The sequence below is a fragment of the Macaca thibetana genome, chromosome 15 (assembly GCF_024542745.1).
Source record: "Macaca thibetana thibetana isolate TM-01 chromosome 15, ASM2454274v1, whole genome shotgun sequence".
Taxonomy (NCBI): domain Eukaryota; kingdom Metazoa; phylum Chordata; class Mammalia; order Primates; family Cercopithecidae; genus Macaca; species Macaca thibetana.
The window spans coordinates 66,037,645-66,049,989 of NC_065592.1; positions in this window are offsets into that span (position 1 = coordinate 66,037,645).

The following is a 12,345-nucleotide window of genomic DNA, read 5'->3' on the forward strand; positions in this document are numbered from 1 at the left end:
AAATTCAGGGCTATTGGTGAATCCTGTGACTCAACTTTTAACATAATATTGGGAAGAGAGAAGTTGTAACTTTCTATAATCGGAGTGCTGGAATGAGAGGTGGTAGTTTGGGGAAAGAAAACCTTTCACATCCAAAAAGTGCTACATGATAAATTTCAATATACTGATTTCTGTTGTGTGGACAATGGTCTCTTGTATGCAATAGTCATGATGAGAATGGGGAATCCTTCCACAGGCAAGCATTTAATATGACTATTAAATTCATCACTGGGTTCATTCATCTGAACATTTACTTTCTTTTCTCATTTTCATTTTCTTCTTTCTTCTTCTTTTTGCCCCTTTCCTTTTCTGTCTTGATTGCTTTTACTTGTTTGCTTCGATAATTATGGTGCTTACTACAAGGGCTGTTTTTCTCACAATTAGTACAGTGGAAGACAATGGGCACTTTATTCTAGGTGGGGAGGGGTATGGCCAGCCCTGGTGGTCAGCTCATCCACTGTGCCCGGACAGAAGGGAGCTTGGTCTGATTAGTCCTGGCTTCTGGCATTGCCAGGCAAGAAGGTTTCTTATGAATGTGTTTGAATTTCCTGAGAGCTGGATGTTATGCTGTTGCTCCCAGGCGTCTCCTGAAAGCTCAATGTTCAGGGAAGTTTCCCTGGAAGCTGAGTCTGTCTCCACACCCTTTCTCATTAATGTGAGACGTGTAAACCTGCAGGAAAACTTTGCTGCTGCTGCTACTTGTTGCTGTTTTGAGTACTCTGACTCAGAAAGAAAGGCCAGTTCCTCAAGGAGAGACAGAAACCTCTCTCTCTCTCTCTCTCTCTTTCTCTCTTTCTGTCTCCCCCCTCATCCCCATTTTATTCCTGATGAAATAGGTTTTACAAGTGATATAAACTCTAAAGTGGCAAACTGTTATTTATGGTTGTATCTCTTACTATACTTTAGTACTGTGCATGTACATGGTGAAATCAACTGGCAGATGCTTGGGGGAAAATGCTGTGAAATGTTTGTGTAAAAGATTTGCTTTATGTGACAATACCAAGGCTTGGAAGTGATGTTTTAATAGTTACCCTGCCTCTTAACTGTCATTTTAGGTTGTTCTAAGAAGTGAGTTTTAAAAGCAATATTCTTACTAAATGAAACATTTTCTGTTGGGGAAAAGTCAAAAAGTTTACTCTCTACAATTTTACTGAAAAACTGGGATTAATATGGGTATAGTAAGCTAATCACTATTAATATTTTGCCATTAAATGTCATCATTCTACTTCTGTACAGTCAGATTGCAGCTTCTCAAGAGAAGTATGCTGTGAATATTATTACTAAAGATTTGCATAAGCTGATTATTCATTTTTAGAAATTGTGGTCTTTTATTGCCGAGAAGATGCCGAGTATGTGCAGGGACAAGTTCAGAGGTAAAATATTAGGCTAAAAATTATTATATAATTTATTTTGATATTTAATCTTCATTAGGTTACATGAACAGTATGTAAGTTTCTTATTGGGACCATTCTGTTTTACTAAACTTTGTTAATTTGGCACCAGAGTGTTTAAGGGATTATTATTTAATGTGTCACTGAAAACTTGGAATGACAGATGCTTTGTGGAAAACATAATTAATCAAACTAAATGATTGCTTATCTTTAGTAATACATTGGAAGAGAGAGAATTGAGAAGAGAGACAGAACACATGGGAGTTCCTTTCACATGGTTCCCCTGTTTTGGATGTGAGGAAGATTTTTTAATGTGTTTTAAGGTTTTTACAAACTCATTTATTGTGATTCTTCTCTCACCGTGACACTGATTCTTTTATTTTTATAATAACTCTGGGGTCTTTGTGTAAGACAGGATATTGTGTCCTTCTTTGGCTTAATCAAATGAAATTTTAGTAACCAGATCCTGAATTCCAAAGCTGCAGTGTTAACGTACCCAGGCAATTGCTTCCTGACTTATTGTCTGTTTCAGTTAGATTCTCTTATTGTGTGACAATGATCATAAATTCTACTTGACAGGGAAAAAGCCCAAACAAGACGTAGTTGTCCAATTCTACATCTGTTTTCCTTCCTAGACAGGCATGTTTTAGTAAAACAGAGGGAGGAAAAACATTTTATTGAGACAGCTAAAAATAAACAAGTACACGAAGAGTAAACTCCTGTGTGTGTATGTTAAATATCATCTACCTACATTCAGTTTTTAAAATGATGCATCCTTATATGTTTCACTTCTTTAGATTATTTTGTATGTGACTTCTTTCAAGGAGAAAAATCATGTAAGCAGTTTAAATTACAGTTGCTTGGCTATATTTAGAGTTCTGTTGATGACCTTTCACATTATTTAAAAATACCGCTTGGAATGTATTAAAGACATATCTCCTAAACAGCACTATTTCATTAATAATGGTTATTGATGGTGCTATATGTTTCCTTTTAAACCACTTCATAAATAAAACTAACAAAAACAATTTTTGGACTTTCCATTCTATTTTGTACTTCATGTTTAAAGCTCTCTGTAAGACTTAGTAGAACTTCTTTGTCAGCTATTTGGAACTTCAGAGTAGCAGGTATGCACTAGACATTATTATTTTCTCTAACTTTCATAAATCGAATCCTTTGATCCCACCAGAACCAGGCCAGAACATTTGTAAGTTTACTTTAATCATAAAGGGTAATTATTTGAATATTAATCTGTACAATTAATTTGAAAATTAATTTGCCAGTCTATGCAACTTGAAATTCTCATAGTCTTGTAAATAGTAAACACAGTGAATGGGCATACAAGCACAAAAACTGAGCTAGATCCTTTATTATCCAAGGTTATTCTTAGTTGAACACCAATCAGTCTGCTCAGTTGTAATGTACTTTTTATTTGTCTTGAAAGAAAATCATTTTTACTTTTTGAGAAGTTAGTGTGTTAAAATAGTGAACCAAGTACCCTCACATAATCTTATTTTAAGACAATGTTAATAAAAGTGACAAATCCATCAATTGTTTGCTAGACTGTTTCAATAATCAAATTTTGTTCTCAATGTTAATTTTAATTAAGCAACTTGGCAATAATATCAGTATATGTAGACCACATTGAAAAGATTGCTTTCACAGCAAATAATTCTCTAAAGCCTTTGAGAAGTTGAAGTGAAACATATATAATTGACTATTTTAAACGGAAAATCCTAAAATTAATATATCCTCTTATAAATAATGAAACTAGTATATGTTACAGTCTGTATTTCATTTTCTTTTACTAAAAACTAAAGAATTTCTAAAGAGTCTGATAAATATGCTAAATATAAATATTAGAAAACATCTGCTTAACCTAATAACCACATTTAGACTCCTGTGGTAATTTACCAGCCATGCAAAGATATATCTGAAAATCAAAATTCAATATTTAATTTCAAATTTTATTTAATTTCTAGACATGTAATTGAATATGGAAATGTAGAAATGTGGTAGAAACTAATAGATACCATACCATACATATAATAACCATATCGACTAGTTGCCTAAAGATATTGTGTCTAAATATTGGATCTACTTGTAGAGTTAGAAACTATAAAATGTATGTTTCGTTTGACAAATACTTGCAAAGAACATTCTATATGCTAGACTCTTGCTAAGGTGCAGAGGAGACCAATCCTATCAGTCTCATTCTGGAACCAAACCCATGTCACAGTATTATTGAGGGGGATGATAGACATCATATTAATGAAAGCTTCTGAATAGTTTCTGTTTTCTCTAAAATGTTGCTAACTATATAGCTATTATAATACATTTGCAGATTTATCACTCAGCGTCATGATAGCTAGTACATCTTTTCAGTATCCTTTCTTAGACCCATAGGTGAATGTTAACTTTACTATTACTTCTAAGCTATCTCCTGTACAATTAATGACATAGATAAAGAATAATGGTTTATGAAATACTAGTTTCTGAATAAAACAACAACGATGATGATGATGACATCTGAGTAAAAAAAATTTTAACATCTGTAAATAATTGTAATTCTTTTTTAATGTATCAAATTTTGTCGCAGACAAATTGTACTTTTTTCTTTCATGTCTTCCCTACCTATATTCTTTAGTGATGCATTTTCATTTGTAGTACCATTTTAGCACATTTAAATACAAGTGAACTGTATTAATAGTCTTCCAAGATACTTTCTTATATGGGAATGACTTTCATTGCATTTTCCATGATTTATTTTCACGTATGTGCTTGCATAACAAATGTAACATGTAAACTTTGGATAAAGCAAAGTATCCTTAGATCCTTTCTCAATAAACAGTGATTAGATGGTTATTAATTTAATCAGAGTAAGGAAACACAAGTGCCTGCCTATCCTCTTTTCCAGTTCTTTTTTGGAAGCAAAGGGTTGTGTTCTCAAGGAGTGTTATCTATTCTATCTATGGGAAAGCTGGTGTTGATTTTCCAGTTTAGAGACTAGTCAACAAAGAGAGATATCTGATGCTCACAACGTCATTGAAACTACGGCATATTTCTGTAACATGGCTGAATGATGTCAATCACTATTTTTAGGCATTTTTTAAATTCCCCGGGATTGTTATTTTGTGACATTTTCTATGCTGTGATTTGTAATACATATTGTTCTGAGGGGGTGAGAAAGTCTGCTCAGAAATAGGAAAATTTAGCAGGGCAGGAAAAGAGAATTACATTCCCCTGTTGCGTCTCAATGTGCAAAAAAGTCAGGATATTGATATTCAGTGCAAAAGTTCTTTTCACAAGAAGTTCTGCTAAGGGATATATGTAGCTATGCTAAATGTTTTATTAACTTTTAAGAATTCTAAATTTTATTGCATTTTAAATGCTTAGCAAAGAGCCAGGAGAAAAGAAAGTACTCAGGAAATGTTCGTTATGATCATTATTATTATTTCAACTTACACTAAGCATGTTTTATAAGTGGAACAGATTTAGCATATCATGTAATAGACAGCTTTAATAATAATTTCCATTTCTCAATGTTCTAACATAAATTTTACCCCAGCACCTCCCTAAAAATATGACTTTATTCAGAGAGCTTTTTTTCCCTAACTTCTCACATACTATGTTCATTTTCTGAGGTTAGAACATAATGGATATGTTTATGAGCACAGGGCTGAATCCTGGGAAATGTAGATTTGGTGACCTCTGGCAGATGAATTTGTTCCTCTCACGGCTGGTAGAGGCAGCTGTAAAGTGCAGATAATCATACTCATTACATGTTGCTCCAACCTGTCGTGAGGATGAATGAGATGGAGTCGGCGAGGCACCTGGTGAATGCTTTGTAAATGCAAGGTCCACGACACATACCCAAGGGAGCTAATACAAATTGTGGCTATTTATACAGTCTCAGGTCTGAGCACCTAGTAGGTGCCCAAAAATACACACAAATAACACGGTGTGTTGTTTGAATGGAACCATAACGTTTCCTATGGGGCTTTCATAATCATGTTGAGTTTTTAAAAATTCATATGAACATTTTTGTGGGAACTGCATACATTAAATGAATCATAAAAATACAGTATTTTCCATTTCAAATTGTAGCAGATTTCTTAAAAACAGAGACTCCTGAAACATTTTCTCATGGTTAGCCAGATCCAATGGCTAATGTTATACATTAGCTTAACTTTAAACATTAAATACCATGATTTTAAGGGTAAAAGAAACTAGTGACTATGGAGGGCCTCCTCTTTGCCAGGTGTTTGCCTGGTACTTTGGGAGGCAATTTATATAAATCATCTCCTTCAGTCTTCAGCACAGAACAGTAACATAGATATTACCAGAACCACTTTACAGGGGAGGCCACTCGAATTCAAGGTTAAGCACCTTGCTGAAATGCACTCCACTCGGGGAGAAGTGGAGAGAACACGAAAACCCTCAAAGTTTAAATAAAGTCTCCCTGCTCCTTCCCCAGAACCTGACCATTGACTGTTTCACCCATATCTCGCTTATAACTAATTACTGGTGACCATGGTAAGGTGTTTTACCATTGCCTGCTTTAACGTCAGTCTGCCCCTCCAGCACCATTTCATGCCTCTTTCTGGGGCTCAACTCTCCCTCTGTGTTAAATGGGCCAGGACACTTGCTCCAGAGCTGTGTCTGAGAACTGTAGAGCCCTGGGATTGGAGGTAGTTGAATTCTTTGGAAATGCGATTCCATTCATCTTTCCTCGAGACAATTAGACTCGCTATAGTCATAAGCCATCTGGGGGAAATTTTTTGGAAAGAAATTGGCAAGCAAAGTGTTTCCATTTTCAGGTTTTGATGATATCTGTTTACCTCATGGAGTTCTTGTGAGGCTCCAATGAGATAATACACAGTCAACGACTTGAAAACTGTAAAATGCAAAACAAATCTAAGGTATACATATTATTATCTGGTGGTGTTAAACACGGTGGATGAAGAAAAGCTTTCCAGAATTTTGCCGGTGTTCTGGAGTGTGATATAATGTTAAATTCTCACCAGGCAACAGAGAAAATGCCAGCTGCTAAAACCTTGTATGATGCTATTTGCAAATTCTGCTGCTAAACTCAAAAGTATTAATCCTTCAGATAGCAATGCACTGCTAGTTCACCAACATCTCATGTAACAGTAGTGATAATATCCACCACCTCTTTTTGTACATTTAATGAGAAGGCATGAAATTTTTAAAAATTTCACCTGTGCCATTTTGCAGTTCAACTCACATTTTTCATTGATATAAGTTTGTACCTTAGCTTGTACTACAAAAGATTCTTAATCGTTCTTAAACAAAATTATTATTTTAACTCACACTTAGCTTGTATTATAATGGGAAAGATTTAGCTGGTCACATAATGAACGGTACATTATGTTGTAAATGGGATGTTTTTTTTTCTGTTATTTTCAAGATTGTGAGAGAGAATATTACTAGCAACTGTTTGAGAGAAAACGGCCTAGCACATTTGATACGTTTTTATGCTGCAGGTATGAATGTTTAATATAAATGGGTCTACTCTATTACATGGCATTTCTTATGTATGAATATAAGATTTACCTTCTATTATTTAGTTGCTCAAGGGTGCAACCAAAATTATAAGCACCAAGAGGACGGGGACCACATCTTATTTACTATCCCTAAACAGCATTTTGTACATAAAAGGCCCTTAATGAATAATTGCTAAATTGCATCAAGACTGTTGCTCTCCCACTTTACTAACAGAGAGGGGAATCCAGTGAGCACTCAAGCTCTGAGTTGATCAATGGTAATGAACTCAAATCTGTGGGCCCAAGTTATGAATTGTTACCCTGTCTTTTTCCAGACAAAACTTAAATGTACTAGAGGCATGTTGGAATTATAATGAAATTAGCAGCCAAGTTTTAAAACTGAAGGTAAGAGTAAGAAGAAGGCCCATAGCAAAAGCAGTAAGTTTGTATTTCTCTGCAAGCACACAAGCTCGCAGTCTTTAGTAAGTGGTAAGGCAGCAGATGGATCGACTGACCTTGTCAGCAAACGTCATCTCTAACTGTTGCAATTCTTTTATCGGACTCACCTAGATCTTTCTGGGGTCTAACAAGTTAGAGATTTTGGAAAAGGTTAATGTATTTGGGGGATAAATGATCAAGGCAGAGTGACTTTGGAATAAGTGAGCTTTTTGTATATTTTCTGGTTTTTGATGAAATAAGTTTCATTTAAGAGGACTGGTGATTTTTCCAGTGTAAGGCTTCAGTCATTTCCCCATAATTCTTACATTTATGAGATGTCGGGAAGGTCTCTGGCATGGGGTGGCATTTTAACATTCAGTGTTTGGGTGGGAGTTCAGAGGCACACGCGGGAATAACAGAAACCTAAAGTAGAGTGGGTAAACTGGAGGGGTGTGGGTTTGTGGGAAAGTGAGTAGGAAAGTATCCAATCACTTGTGAAGAAGTAGCTGCTTATAAATAATTTTGAGAAAGAAATATTTAAAGTTAAAAGAACACTCTGATTGGATTCGGCCCTGCTCTGACCACTGTAAGTTGGTGCCTTCATGAAAACTGAGCCAACACCAAGTATGCTCAGGTGTTATAAACTCTGCAGCCCAATCTTCAGAGCCGGAAAAGTCACCTGCCCTACTCTTATGACACACTTTTCCTCAGGGCTCTCATGAAGTAAACTGAGAGAATATTCTGGAGGCCACTGAAAAAAATCAGGTCCTCTCAGCTGGACACTACCCCTCTATACCAGCAGACACTTTTCTTACCTCACCTCTCTCATGCTTATTTTCAGATATTTTAAAGTGAAATGATGGTAGAGACACAAGGGAGAAAAAATTTGATTGTGGATTATTACTTTTGCTCCCAAACACTCCGGTCACTGTTAGAACCAGGAGCACTCTTCTCCCTTCTAGAGCAGAGCCTCTGGTTTGAAGGAGGAGGGAAAGAGCTGTGTCTACAAGATAAGCAGTCTTTACCTTCAACCGTTCTTACTATTTCAAGGTTCAATGCCAATGCTGACAGCTAATCTGGTGAAAATTATGCAGAGGGAAATAAACTTTCATTTCTCCAGTTTGGACTTGGAACAATAAAGGTGGAAGAATATGAGACTCAAAGTAACATCATATATGCTCTAGCATGCACTGCAGAGGATAATAGTTGTTGTGATTTTCCAGAATTCCAGGTAGTTTGCTGTTATCGATAGACCTAAATGACCTCACACAAACTTCCTTCACCTTCTTTAGAATTTCCTCTGGTTTCCTGTTAGGTGGAATCACGGAATACTATGTGATACAATAATAACCAAAACTTTAAAGGAGACAGCAATGCTTTTCTTTATTCATACGCAGAAGGAATAACACGAAATTGTTATTTTATTTTTTCAATAAGATATTAATTATCGTATGTTAGGCTATTCCTTTTATTGACACCAAAGATGTTTATAAATAGTACCCCACATAATACAAACCACATGTTTATGTAGCATGAATGTTCAATCAATTAGTTCACACACATAAACGCTGGAATATTGATGACACATGTTAGTTTTTAGTGGGAAAAAAGCCAACAGAGCTAATTTGATGCATTGATCCTTGGGACCTTCGCACAGATGTAAACCTTTGACTTCATTGCAAGTGATTTGCTGACAAACAGTAGCTTGTAATTATTGTTGTGCCATCATAAATTAATTAAAAAATCAATCAATCAGCTTAGACCAGGCAGGCTAGCCACATTTGTCAGTTTGGGCTGTTTCGCTTCACTTTATTTTCTCACATATTCTCTTCTTATCAGACATTTTGAAAACATTTGCTTGTGCCTGATTGGCTTTCTCCTAAACTTTCACAGGGAATTCCAAAGAATAGCATGGGTATGGGGAGATATTGCTGAGGTATTGATCAATATTCTCTAAACTCTTGGCCATACACTACCAATGAGTAGAGTGAATAATCATCGAGCATTCAAAGTCTTTTGGCCAAAGCCATCTCCCCAAGCAAGGGACAGGAAAATGGTACCTCAATCTTTGGGCAAACAGGCATCATTTAGGGACTGAGTGATTGCTAATGTAACAGTTTTCAACACTGTCCCAAAAAGTGCTTCTTTGATTATCTTTCCACCCAAGCCTATATTTTGAAAGATTCTATTAACTGAACAAATTGCATGTATTAAACTGTGAGCTGTTTTTGCATTTTTCAGATATCACCATCCACTAAGAACTCCTATGTGCCAGGTTCTCTGCTAGGTACTTTGCATATAATACCTTATTATTAAATAACAATTTGCCACAACCTTGAAAAGTATATGCCATTCCCATTTCACAGCAGAAAAATACTGAGGCCCAGGGAGTTTAAATAGTTTGTCCAAGCTTACACGGCTGATAATGGGGCAGTGTCAGGATTAAAAGTCAGGTTATCGGCACTTCCCATAACACCATGAATAACCGACAACATCAAAGCACTTCTGAACAGAACATTACAAGCCATGTTTTCACATGGAGTTGGTTTACTTCTAGCCCAAATCAAAGAGATTTGACATTTTAGTTAGAGGACAGAGCCTTATTCTGGATAAACTTACCATTTTTGAATGGTATTTGTGAAATATTAAAAAATAGCCCCTGCATAATTTTATTCAATCTCCTTTCAAGAAATTTGAAAGGGTGGAAAACTTCTGAATCTTTCTTTGTCCTGCTCACTAAAGCCACTGTTCCTGTCAATGCAGAAGCATCATCCACCACTTTGTGAAAAGGCTGTCATTGCCTGCTTTTGTTTAGCTTCATTTTCTTGTCCTGAATCAAGGGGGGCAGTGGAAAAACAGCTGAGTATCCAAAGAGCCAGATGGATGTCCCCAAACTGGTCTGTAGGCAGAAGCAAGCCGTTTAACCTCTGAGTCCTGACTACTTTTTTGAACCACTGTAAATGAAGCAAAGGAAAGTCAGTGGTTTCTCACTTTTTGGGCCTTCCATCATTTATACATAGAACTAAAGTAATCTATTCATGAAACAGATTTTTACCCTTAGCACCTGAAGTGCACATTTACTAGTTTTCTGTTTTATTCTATTTCATCTTTTTAAATGGAGGTGCTGCCTCACTAAATTGATCTCTTGACCTGCTAATGGGTCATGACACATGGTTTGGAAAATACTGAGTGAATGCAAAAGTCCTCTGTAGAAGCTAAATTTAATATCTGCACAGAAGTGCTTTAGATTCCTGTGTTTAGAGGGCTTTCATTATTTCAGCCCCTCCTTTTAAAGGAATTTCATACTCATTGGAAGAGAGTGATTATTTTGCAGAATGTGATCTTAGCCTGTGGCACCGCTGTAGAACATTCCACTGAGGTGTTTCTCCTCTGAGCTGCTCTAAGTACAAGTCAGTCAGCCCTTGGAAGGACAGGTTAGGTGCAGAGGAAGTAAAGCCTACCAGGCTGGGTCTGTGTTCATAATGCATGTCGAATTCTTATCTTAGATCATTAGGGAAATAGCACCTATTAAGACAGACCCTTATTTTGTAAATAAGATCATGGAATAAAATTGGAAAGTTTTAGGGAAAAAATGTATGTAGCTCATAATTACTATTTAATTGATCACTGAAAACATAAAGAAACAGACTTTTGATTAAAATACAAGTAGATAGAATGGGTATTTCCTAAAGAGTTACTTTTTCCCCTGAAATTTTCAGTAGAAGGAAATGTTAGGTGCAATGTAAGATAATATCTATTGTGCCTTACATATCCTCATGTGAATGAAGGAAAGTTAAACATTATAAAGAGTTTCTTTAGAATATGGACTTCATATTTTCACCAATCTGAATTTTATGATATTTATAATGTAAAGAACTAAGGGGAAGCTAAAATTAAAATGGGAGAGAGCATGAGCTATAAAAATACTTTTTGGAGAGTTTTAGGTTATGTAGAGAGGACAAATAGCATTATGGTAAAGGGCCTAGGCATCTAAGGCTGGACTGTCTGGGCTCAAATCCCAAATATGCCATTGCCCAGCTAGGTAAACTTGAGCAAATGACTTAACATTTCTGTGACTCAGTTTCCTCAGCTGTTATGTGGGGGTAGTAACAGGATCTGCTTTGTAAGATTGTTGTGAGGATTAGATGAGTTTTATTCATAAACCATTTTGCCAGGCATATATTGGGTCCTCATGCTAATAGTAATTAACTCTAAGTAAAGCACAAGCACGATGCACTGCAATAAAATGCCTGACAGTAAGTAAGGTATACAAATAAGAAAAGACACAAAATAAGGTTACAAAACAAAAACAACCTCTGCCTCCCAACCCCCTGCCAAGAAAACACAAAACAGAAACTATTACTAGGAGAAGTGATTCTTAGCAGTTAAGTCAGTGCCTTTAGGCTCAACAAATTTCCGCAAAGACTTTGCTTACCTTTCTGAGAAAATGATTTCTTCTAGATTCTGAGCTCCTGTTTAGTGTATTTACTCCTTATGGCATTAATTTCATTTTTCCCCTAAACTCAATGGTAAACTTCTGGAAAGCAGAGATCCAATCTTACTTAGCCTTATATTTCCTCTCAACTTCTCTTCCTGGCTTCAACTCAATATCCTTATACAAGCACCCATACCATCAGACTTGTTGAATGAGGTTGAGCTTGGCTTAAGTTCTAGGCTCTTAGTCCATTATTAGTGCTTTGAGAGCCTAGGACACACAATTTATAAATAAAGCCAGTCCTGCTTCTCGTAGAGGCACCCCACCATCACCACCATACACACAACTTAAAAATGAGCTGTGCTTTAAAAGCTCATTAGAAGCTATTCATTAGAAATTTTGTGATAAGTGCAGTGGGTCCAAAAGGACCCATCAAAGACAATTTCACCCACAGAGCACCAAGTGCAATAATGGCTCCAGGCAACTGGGGCCTGGACTTTCCCCTTCCTCCTGCCAGTAGTCCCCTCCTTAGCAT